Below are 11,504 nucleotides of genomic sequence, written 5' to 3'. Positions count from 1 at the left end.
ATCGCAGCAGCGGCTGGTTAGTCTCCGAGCCAGAAGAGCTGGGATGAGGAGCCCGGTGAGTAAGCGCTCGGGCAGTCGCGTCAGCGGCCTCATTACCTCGTAAGCCCTGGTGGCCAGGAGCCCAAATGATTCGTTTGGGTGTTGGATCAGTGGCAGTCCGTCGTAGAATACAAGCAGCTAAGGGGGAGATCTCCCCTGCCAAGTAATGTTCACATGCTTTTCGGGAGTCCGTGATGATTATTCTCGAATTGGCGTGGGCGGCAGCAAGCGCTATCGCTACTTCCTCGGCCCGCATTGAATTCGGGGCTCGAAAGGAGAGTCCATCAACGTGCATTTCCTGGTGAACGACAGCGGCCGAGTAAAATCCCGTGGGCGATGGCCCTGCTACGTCTACATAATATACACCGGGTCGGGAGCCGTGTTGTCTCTCAAGAGCCCGAGCCCGCGCTTGTCGTCTGTTTTCATGCATGTCGGTGTCCATGTTACGGGGGAGCGGGGAGACCCAGAGCATATGGCGCCATAGTACTGGGACCGCTCCGCCTGCTCTGGAATGCATTCGTGTTAGATCGCAGTTGGTAGCGAGGGGTTGGAAGGAGTAAGAGAATATGTCTACTTAGTACAGATAGTGATATCTGATCCGGATCATGAGACGAAAATAGCCAGAAGGATAAGAATGGGGCGGAGCGCATATGGAAGTTTTTCTGAGGTCATGAATGGCAATTGGCTCATATCCCTCAAGAGAAAAATCTACAGCAGCTATATCTTACCGGTACTCACCTATGGGGCAGAAACGTGGAGGCTAACAAAGAGGGTTCAGCTTAATTCAAGGACAACGCAGCGAGCTATGGAAAGAAAAATGATAGGTGAAACGTTAAGAGATTGGAGGCGGGCGGAGTGGGTGAGGGAGTAAACGTGGGTTAATTACATCCTATTTGAAATCAAGAGGAAGAAATGGGCTTGGGCGGGGCGTGTAATGCGAAGCCTGATAGCCGTTGCCCTTTAATCAGAGTGGATTCCAAGAGACGTCCAGCGTAGCAGGGACCGGCAGAGAGTTAGGTGGGCGGATGAGATTAAGTAGTTTGCAGGGATACGAAGGCCGCAACTGGCAAAGGAGAGGGTTAATTACAGGGACGTGGGAGAGGTCTTTGCCCGACAGTGAGCGTAGTCAGGCTGATGATGACTCCGGCTGGGTAGACGAGCGCCTTAACCACTGAGCCAGCGCGGCGGGTATTAGACGATGATCAAACAGTATTTTCGCCGACTGATTAAGTCACGTTTATTGTACTATACGTTCCGCCGACATGCAATGCGGGGGCGGTTAAGAGAAATCAACGTCGACTGCTAATGTCTAGCCACAATAACAACATAATTGCCTCAAGGCACTCAGCTGGAGTTCCGCACGTGTAAATAAAACAAACCTGAATTAACAAGTCAGAACATATGAATACGAAATTTATGGACATAAAACGACAATACAAAAAAAAGACGGTAACATGCAAAAAAATTCGACCACACAAGCGCCATCCCCCTACGAAGAGGGGGCGGCGCTCAACTCGTCTCTGGTGTGGACGACGCGGTGTCGTCGCCTCCCTCGCCGCTGCTCAGACCTTCATCTTCGGCTACGCCAGCGTCTGGGTCTTCGGCGTCGAGGCTTTTATTATTATCGCCGTCGGGGACGTGGACGAAAGGCGGCAACGGCGCGCGGGAGCTGGAGGGCAGGACCGGTGACGTGTTCTCCTTGTCCTTGCCCAGCGCGTAGAAGGTGACCACCGCGGAGGTCGTGATGACCACCAGCGCCACGCCAAAGATGAGGCCCAGGCTGGGGCCGGAGGCGCCCATCTGCAGCAGAAGGAGTAAAAAAGCTAGACACCACAGACTCCACAACATCCCAGCATCCTAATAGCTTCTCTACTGCCCTTCAGTATTACAGAAACTCCTACCAAAGCACTCCATCACTGCAGCCGGCACAGTGAGCACGCACCTGTTTTGTGGCGCAGTATGGATGCATATTTAGTGGTTGACAGCTGTGCCTTGCAGTCGTTCATAGCGCAGCACACTCACACCAGATAAATGCACCGCTGACATGACAGAACCGTATCCAATCCACATATCTAATGTCTGCCTGCCGTCTGGCTTGTTCCCATTTGGCATGTGATTCGCAAGAGTTTCCGTTATCTTTACAAAGGAGGCAGAGATTGTCTATAAAATTATCGTACAGTTTGTTATATTGCCGTCTTTTCAAAGGGATCTTAGTTCCCGTCTTCCATTCCAGTTCTCAATTCCTAATTCTTAGTTCCTATTTCAGTCCATATGCTGTAATAAAATCCTCAGTCATGAGCTTTGGCGTGCTTGCATTGGTAACTACAACCCTCGGAACAGAGCTGTGTCCTGCGAGTAATTGGAAGAGTACCTTGTTTAAACACAGCTGAATTGTTTCCAAAATTTTAAATTATCCCTAAACAGCTTTTATATTCTGAAAGGTTGCCCCGGTACTTCAAGTTACAAATTGATAAACACGGCATTTCATTAGTTAAACTAGCCGGGCTTACAAACCATCCTTTATATTATACATAAAACCCGGGAAACATAGAATGTTGATATATTCCGCACAAATTACGGGAAACTAAACTTAAAATTCCGCTTATTGACACCTATCCTGAACGAAGTGTCCGACCACGATAGCACAGATTTCACTGATAAATCATTCTGATTCATGCAGTACACTTCTGTAACCTAACAAAAATGAACATGGCAATATAGTTGGCTCTCTGCCTGCTTCGTGTAAAGTGCACAGTTTCAGCGATGTTGTTTGTTTTTTCTACCTTCATCCTATTTTTTTGTGAAAGGGACTATTTTCCTTAATTAAGTTGTATGAAATTTTTTCAAATGTTCCACAGCTCGCAGCGGGCATCCCTAAGGCATAGCTACCGAGGTCGGTAACCACTAGGATGTGGCGGTTGGCACGGCGGCAGGGATGTCTTCTTCCTGAGCATTGGACAATGTCAGCTGCTCCTACCTCAAAATTTTAAACTGTGTTTAAGTGCAAGAGAGTATTTTCTTTATTTAAATGGTATGAAAACCTTTTTAGATGTTCCGCTAAAAGACTGACGGAATGTTTAAAAAGCAGCGCCAGCTTTCTTTCTCGACTCGCAAGAACTTATTACCAAGCAAAAAAATTTCAGCACTCATGGGCTAAACCAGTGGAACTTTTTGCGCTTTAATTGACAGCAAGCAGGTACGTTCCCGAAAAGGCTGAGTCTGTTCGCCGTTTGTTAACAGTCTAGTCCTGTGCTCCATATCCTGGAGGGCCTCATGCACTAGGAGGCATGTATTATTTGCGAACGCCTTTAATCATTATGCTGTTGTTACCATGTTAGCAAATGTGTCCGCCTTTCGGATATATGCGTTATACGGGCATATGCCGATCGAACATGACAGCGGAAATTTTTGGTAATTAGTAGTAAAGAAGTGCCACATGGGACTGCACTGAGCCTGTACCTTAACAGTAATTAATCAGTTTACTAGTTGAGGTCACGTTAGCCATCACTAACCACACATTAACTAGTATCAGGAATTGTGCAAGTCACGCTTAACTATCATTAACCATCGTTAATAGTTAGATGTTTCTAGATGTTTCATAGACATTGTGTCGAATGTTCTAGACAGTTCCATCACATGACAGGTGGACGAACGGACGTGATGGATGATATTAGAACAATGGTAAAGACCAATTAGCCTAATTGACCTTTCTAGTCAGACACATAAATAAATAAAACCGAGTAGGATATTGGCCGAGTTGGGGGATCGAACCAGGGTCTCCGGAGTGCGAGAGGAGCACGCTAACTAGTACGCTATCCCAACTCGATGGTTTGGAATGAACAAAGGCGCGTCTAGCTAATACGGCGTCTTCGTTCACTCCCATCTTCCTCCCTTCTTTTACAGCGAGGTTCAGGTGTCCACCGAGATATGCGCGAAAGATACATTTCCTTTCCTCAAAAACCAATTTACCGTCGAGCAAGGTGTACAGCCGAATGAGCGATGGCGTTCTGTGGACTCCCTGGCAGCGTTGCAAGAAACACACATCAGTGACACAAGCACCAACACTGAGCATAAGGCTTTCGCCTCACCGCACTTTAGGTAAAGTGCCCCCCTGAATTTTAAGGCGAACACCTTTAATACCTCATGCTGTCGTTAGCAATCCTTGTCGACAACCGTGTCCGCGTCAGTGCCGGCAGCCGTGTGTGCGTCTGTGTCGGCAGCCGTGTCGACAAGTGTGTCCGTTTTCCGCGTTTTGACGGTTGTATTTTGTAAAATATTTTGTAAATATTTACAATATTTACAAAAAATGGCAGTGGCTTAGCTCAGCTAGGACGGGTTATACATAGCAGGAGTGCGGTTAAAATTCATTACACCTTGCCGTTCAGCTTGGCTTCTCTCCTGCTACGTCCAATGTTTAGTTTTGGCTGTTTTCCCCCCCGTTGCGTCTAATTGCATCTACATTAAAGACCGGCATTTGTTATGCAGAAAAGTGTGACGCATTTATTTTATTTTCAGTTCTTCGTCTTACAGTTGTAGCCTGGCTTCTTTCAGGCCCACAATGCACGCAGTGTACTTTAGATGCCATTTTTGCGCTTGTCTGGCTCCCGACTGCTTTGTGAGAGAGAGGGAGAAAAACTTTACTTTAAGAGGAATTCTGGGCACGCCGCAGGTTCTCCGCACGACCCCACTGTACACAAGCGTTTATGTTCCTAATGTCCATAACACTGGCCGCCCGGCCGGTGCCGGTGGTCTGCACGGCCGGGTCCTCCGAGCGCAGCAGGGTCTCCCACTCCTCCTAGGTCTTGAGGTTCTCTAGATCCCGTGGTGGAGGGTCCGCCGAGCAGAAGAAAAGGATGTGGAGGGAAGAGGCGAAGTGTTCTGGACATAGGGCGCAAGCAAAAGTAGGGAAGTAGGGATGATAGTGAGCAAGGTTAAGGGGTGAGGAGAGAGTGTGTGTCTGTAGTCTGCGCCAGAGTGTTGCGTGTTTATTTTCTAGTGAGCGGTAGAACGGGGGGTAGAGCTGGCGTGAGGCTCTGTATGCCTGTGTCACCTCGCTGAATGGGTCCATTCGCTTCTTCTTGAAACCTGGATCCGAGGCCACCTGAGCCCGGTTTTAAAGAACCTCGGGCTAAAGGGTTGGTGGCCTGCCAAGGGGCTGAGTAAGGCGGAGGAGCGAACTCTGCGGTGCCTGCAGACAGGAACTCTTCTCTGTCCTGCCATAGCAAAACACTTCGATCCGAACACAGATGGGCGCTGCCCGCACTGTGGAGAGATCTGCGATATCTTTCACATGGTGTGGGCATGTACTCAGAATCCTCACCTTCCCCCTTCCCCCACCCCCACCCGAGAGGCATGGGAGACTGCCCTCCTCAACTGCTCCACACTGAAGTCTCAAAGGGCTCTAGTAAAGCGGGCGCGAGACGGGGCCTCGTCGTGCGGTCTCCCGGACTAAGGATACCGACCATGTAGCAGGTTTTTTGACCCTCAAACTCTCTTTGCAAATTAAAGTTTTTGGCCACCACCACCTCGCTTCCGGGATTCCCGGAGTGCGCAGACACCCCTATCACCTCCACTTGGCGGGGTGTTGGTGCACCGGGCGAATCCAATATGCCAAAAGCAGGGACACGGACTCGGCCTCGAGCATACTTTAGAATCGCAGTTTTAGAGTCACTTAAAATGTACCGGGCTTCCGTGCGGGTGAAAGCAAGGGCAATGGCTACTTCCTCTGCAGCCTCTGGGGAGGTGTCTTGGGGAAGAGGTAGTGTGTTGAGGGTGGATGAAGAGGAGCCCACCACAGCTTCTGTCACTTCAACACCCGTGCAGGCAGCTTCCACCCATATGGCGTCCGGCTGGGAGCCGTACGCTCGATGGAGTGCCTTCGCATGGGCTAGGCGGCGCTGCTCATGGTGGGACGGCTGCATATTCCTTGGAAGCGGCTTGATAAGGAACTCCCGGTGAAGGAGTCGTGGGATGGCGAGGAGTTGCGTCGTTGGCCGGTATTCTACTTCCGACGGAGTCCAGGATATACCGGCCTGTAGAGGCTTGTGTCAGCCTGATGTATTGCGCCCTTCGATGGGCCTCCGGTGGGTCTCCACCAGTTCCCCGATCGTGTTGTGGAGGCCCAGGCCTAGTAATCTGTCTGTGGGTGTGTTGAAGGGAAGATGAAGTACTACCTTGGATTCCTTGCGGATCAAGGCATCCAAAGCGTTTATGTCGTGTTTGGATAGTTGTAGGTATGGGGTGGCGTACAGCACACGGCTGAGGACAAAGGCATAAATGAGGCGACATAGGTCACGCTCCTTCATGCCTCTATTATGTCCCGAAATCCTGCGGATGAGGTGCGATATAGCACCTACAACCTGCTTGAGTTTCTTGAGGATGGTGGTGTTTTTACCATCGTTCTGGATGTGCAGGCCCAATACACGCAAGGCTGTCAACGTCAGGTATCGGGTCACCATTCAGTTTAACGGCAATGGGGGAGCGGCGGTTCTTAGACCGGATGAGGAGAAGTTCGGACTTGTCTGGGGAGCAAGACAGTCCTGTGGTACGTGCGTAATTTTTGGTGAGGGTGGCTGCTTCCTGTAAGGTGCTCTCTATGCCACCGTCTCTGCCGTGGGTGGTCCACAGCTGCAGGGTGATATCGTCTCCATAAATAGTGTGCTTCAGGTGGGGAATAGTTGCCAATATTCGGGCGGGGGGATAAGGGTTATGTTAAAAAGGAAGGAGGAGAGGAAGGAGTCTCGAGGGGTGCCAATACTCTGAAGCGTGTAGGAGGGGGATGACAGAGGGCCGAAGTGTATCGCAGCCCTGTGGTCAGTCAGGAATGCTTGAATGCAGGCGTACGTGCGCACACCCACATTCAATGGGGATAAGGCAGTCATGATCGCCTGATGTTCAATGCGATCAAAAGCTTTGGAGAGATCCAAAGCTAAGACTGCCTTGGTGTGACCAGAAAGAGGCGGGTCGAAAATGTCGTGTGTGAGTTGCAGCATGGCGTCCTGTGCGGATAGATGGGGGTGAAATCCCACCATGCTATGCGGGTATAAGTTGTCCGCCATGTGACTTGTGAGTCTCGCTAACAGAACATGCTCAAGGAGCTTCCCGAGGCATGAGGTTAGCGAAATCGGGCGACGGTTTTGGAGTGTAAGTGGTTTGTTGGGTTTGGTATGAATATGTTAACTTTGCGTGCCGCCAGGACAGCGGGAGGTCACCCTCCCACCAGCACTGGTTGAAGTATTTCGTAATCTGGATGATCGATTGGTCGTCTAGATTACGGAGAAAGGAGTTTGTGATTTGGTCTGCACCAGATGTGGAGTCGGCGCAGAGAATCAGGAGGGCCGCTCTGACTTCCCTCTCCGTGTTGTCGACGTCGAGTGTGGGAATGGCTTGTCCTGTGTAGTGGGGTAGAGGTGTCGGGGCACCTGGTGGGATGTACATGGTTTGAGGTGTATCTAGGGGGGTGTCGGGATCGTCATTGTGTTCCTGTGTGATGCGTGTCACGTGGTGTTGTGTTGCTGATTTGATGTGTGTGGGGTCAATGAAGTGTCGGAGGAGTTGCAATGCGCGTTTGCTGGACAGGTGTCCGGCGATGCCGTCACATATCTGTCCCCAGTTGGATCGGTAGAGCTCCTCAGAGTGTTGTTGGAAATATGTGTCTGCAGTACGGGCAGCCGCTTTTAAGTGTCCGGTTGTGTTTGTTGCCTTTCCAGTGTTCAGGGGGCTGTGATAAGCCCCCCAGAGGTGGGCTAGGCGTGTGTCCAGAGCAGGGGTTTCGGTGGTACGTTCAATGTGTCCCGTGTTGTGGTGAACGTCATGCTTGAGTTATTGCACCCATGCGTCGATGTCTGCGATGGGAATGTCTGGGAAGGCGGTGCGTGCAGCGCGAAGGGGCATCCCAATTAATGAGTTTGCGTGTTGTATTTACGTGACGGGGCGGTTTGTACGGGAGAGTGATTTGTATAATGTAATGACCACTGCCCAGTGTATGTTGTGTTCTGTTTCAGATAAAGCTGCGGATGTAGCGGCTCAGCGTCAGGTCAGGACTGTTGCCGATCCGCGTAGGCGCCTGAAACTTCTTGCGAACAGTGAGTTGTAGGTTCTGCACGAGTAGCCAGCACTTGCGGCATCGATGTGTTGTGGTTGTGTATCCCCAGTCAGTAAGTATGCTGAATGTCCCCGTCGATGAGTAGGAGATGTTTCCCTGGTAGATGTAGTTTTCGCAGTAGTGATTCTAGCGGGGCGATCAGCTGGGACGGGGGGTGGAAAGGTTTGCTATAAAGATTGAAGGAAGTGCATGTGTGTGATGTATAGTTCAGTGATCACGCAGGGCGTCTCAGACGTGATGTGATGAGTTTTGTAGTTGAGGCTGCGGTAAATGAGTGTGGACGCCCTGTGTGTGTTAGTGGCATCTGAGTGTGTGTAGCTGGGGAGGTTTGCTCGATGTGCAGTCTCGGGGAGAAGTATGGGGGGCGTGGGTGTGATGGTGGGAAGGAGAAGTTACAAAGGTGCACGCTTGGCTCGGAAGCCGCGGCAGCTTCAAGTTAAGATGGGGAGAGACTGCTCCACCCCGCCATATTGGATAGTGAGGAGATTGAGGAGGGTAGTAAAACGGGTGTCGATTGGTATGTGTTGCTCAGGAATGGTGCTTTGTGCTTGCGGAGGGGGGATGGGGGCCCGTGTACTGTGCGATGTCAGTGCACGTTAAAGATCCCCAGGTGGTCGAAATTAATCCGGAGACCTCTACTACGGCACCTCTTTCTCTTTCTTTTTCACTGCTACCTTCCTCTCTTTCTTACGGCGCGGTTTAGGTGTCCGCCGAGATATGTGAGACAGATACTGCGCCATTTCCTTTCTTCAAAAACCAATTTACCACTTTTATTTTAGTAGAGGGGATTTGAAGTTGGCTGAAGCGATGGGTAAGATTAGGTTTCATGACCTCCAGCGTCTTGGTAAGCATAGCGTTCATGCGCTGCTGAAGTTTTTCGATCAGGGGGGCGGAGAGGTGATTGAATCTGGCCTCGAGGCGGGCGTCCAGGTCTTTTTAGTTTGTGGTCAAATTTTGCTTCAAGTGCTGCTAATTTAGCGTCTAGTTCTGTGGGCACGAGAGGGGGTGGGGTGTCTGAGGTGCGCTGCTTGTTTGCAGGGGAGGGTGTTCGAAGTGTCTATTTATGATGAGGTCGGATTAGTGAGAGGGGGTGCGGGTTGATGAAACCTACGCATGATTGCATTTGGCGAAACGCTTCATACAACTTCAGATCGAAATTCAACAAATTAAAAATTACTCTCAAAGCGGGACATCTAATCGCGCATTACGTGTGTCAATCCCATTGCGTAGCCGAAGCCCATAGACAGTCATGCCATAGGCAGCTATAGTGTGACTTACACCCACCAACGCCCATTCATGTGTTTTCACTATTCGACTCCCGACTGATGGTTGCCGCTAGTTGCGACCAGCGTTCCTGTACTAGATGTTTCGCAGATTCGAACGCAATCAGTCCCATACTTGTGTGACAATATGGGGGCCAACAACATTTGCCATAGAAACCGCCGCCTCGTCGAGTGTTACAGTGGCACAACGCTGGGAAGACGCTTCAACGGCCTCCCTATGCTACCGCATAATAAAAAAAAATGGCTGAGACTTAGCTAAGGTTAAGCCTAGTCAGATGCGAAGCATATTGATGGCTAGGCTTGGTAATACATGGCTTTCCTTGGTTGAATACTTGGTCATTTTAGTACAACCACTAGAAGTGTAGCAAGGATTGCCGTGGCAGCTATATACGGGATCATCGGTGAATTCAATGCAGAGTGTACAACCGCTGTCCCAGCACCGGCTACAACAGCATTCTTGGCATCCATGCAAAGTACATTGGAAACACCCTTAGTTATTCCACCACCGCCACCATTCCCTATATACTGTATTGATGTACCACCAGCAGCAGCAGGCAGCGCCTCTGATGTGGAGCCTCCACCGCCGCGGCCGACCGCGCGAGCCAGCAGCCCATCTCCTCTGCTGTGACGTCATGTTGTCACGTGGTCACGTGGTGTCACGTAGTTTAGTTCCATTAACGTTGGTCACGGTGCTAGCTCCACCGCCGTGCTCGACGGGCTGTAGTGTAGCTCTATTAATATGCTTCGCATAAAAATTGGCTGGGGCTTAGCTAAGGTTAAGCCTGGATATCTCGATGCGAAAAGCTGCTGTAATCTGCGATAAACACGCGCTTGAGACGAACGTCAAACGATGACGCACAGCGCGCGGAGCCTATGGGCAAGCGCGCCTTATATACCCCTCCTTTCAAACGCGCTTTGCGCACGTCTGCGGCGAATGGTCAAACGGTGGCGAGGAGAAGAAGCGGCGGCGCACATGCGCAGTAGCCTGCGCCGTGCGTGACGTCACTCGTGCTTCGACGTACGCCTGCTCACGCGAAGCGCCGTGTTGACTAGCGTAGTGAAGCTTTTAGCTTCAAAAACTGAAAAATATGACAGACTTCCTCCCCGCATATGCAACTATCAACCCCTCATGCAGTAACACTATATGCCGCGGTTGCTCAAACAGGAAGTCACGAACACCTGGCACAAGGGCCAATGAGAGTAAATGCATGGAGAGGGAGCCACGAGTCATTGCGCTCACGAAATCCGAGCCGAATTGCTAACGCATTGCCCCCGGCATCGATGAAGTTGATCGTTCATGCCTCGACAACGGTGACATCAAAAACCTATAGTACGGGATAAAAAAACGAAAATTGGTTTTAAGGAAAGGAAGTGACATATGCTCGGTGAACACTCGAACCGCGCCGTAATGGAAGGGAGTGAAAGAAGGAAGGAACAAAGGCGCCGTAGTGAAGGTCTCCGGAATAATTTCCGGACCACCTGGGGATCTTCTCATGGTCACTGACATCGTGCAGCACGCGGGTGACGTTTGTGTTTCGCCTCCATCGAAACTCGGCCGCGTGGTCGGGTCTGGCTCGGTAGACGAGCGCCTTAACCACTGAGCCACCGCGGCGGGTGCGAACGCAGCTGGTGAGGATAAGGCAAAGGAAGATTTGTTGAACCACAGAGGAAAGATTGTGCTAGCAAATCTAGCGACCCTGTATACGCAATGCCTTATAACCTCGAAAGTATCAAAAGTTTGGAAGAATGCTCATATCTTAATTCATAAGAAAGGAAACATCAAGGACTTGAATTACAAACCGATCAGCTTACTGTCCGTTGCCTACAAAGTATTCACTAACGTAATCGCTAATAGTCAGGACAACCTTAGGCTTTCATCAACCAGATAATCAGGCAGGCTTTCGTAAAGGATACTCGACAATAGCCCATATTCACACTGTCAATCAGGTGATAGAGAAATGCACAGAATAAAACCAACCCCTATAATAGCCTTAATTGATTACGAGAGTTAATAGAGGATACTTAAGCAATCTGCAATTCGTTGATGACTTGTCTTGCTAAGTCGCTCAGGACATGAA

Source organism: Amblyomma mixtum, chromosome 6 (assembly GCF_055824585.1).
Source record: "Amblyomma mixtum isolate Tamu chromosome 6, ASM5582458v1, whole genome shotgun sequence".
In the NCBI taxonomy this organism is placed as follows: domain Eukaryota; kingdom Metazoa; phylum Arthropoda; class Arachnida; order Ixodida; family Ixodidae; genus Amblyomma; species Amblyomma mixtum.
This window is presented reverse-complemented; position numbering follows the sequence as displayed.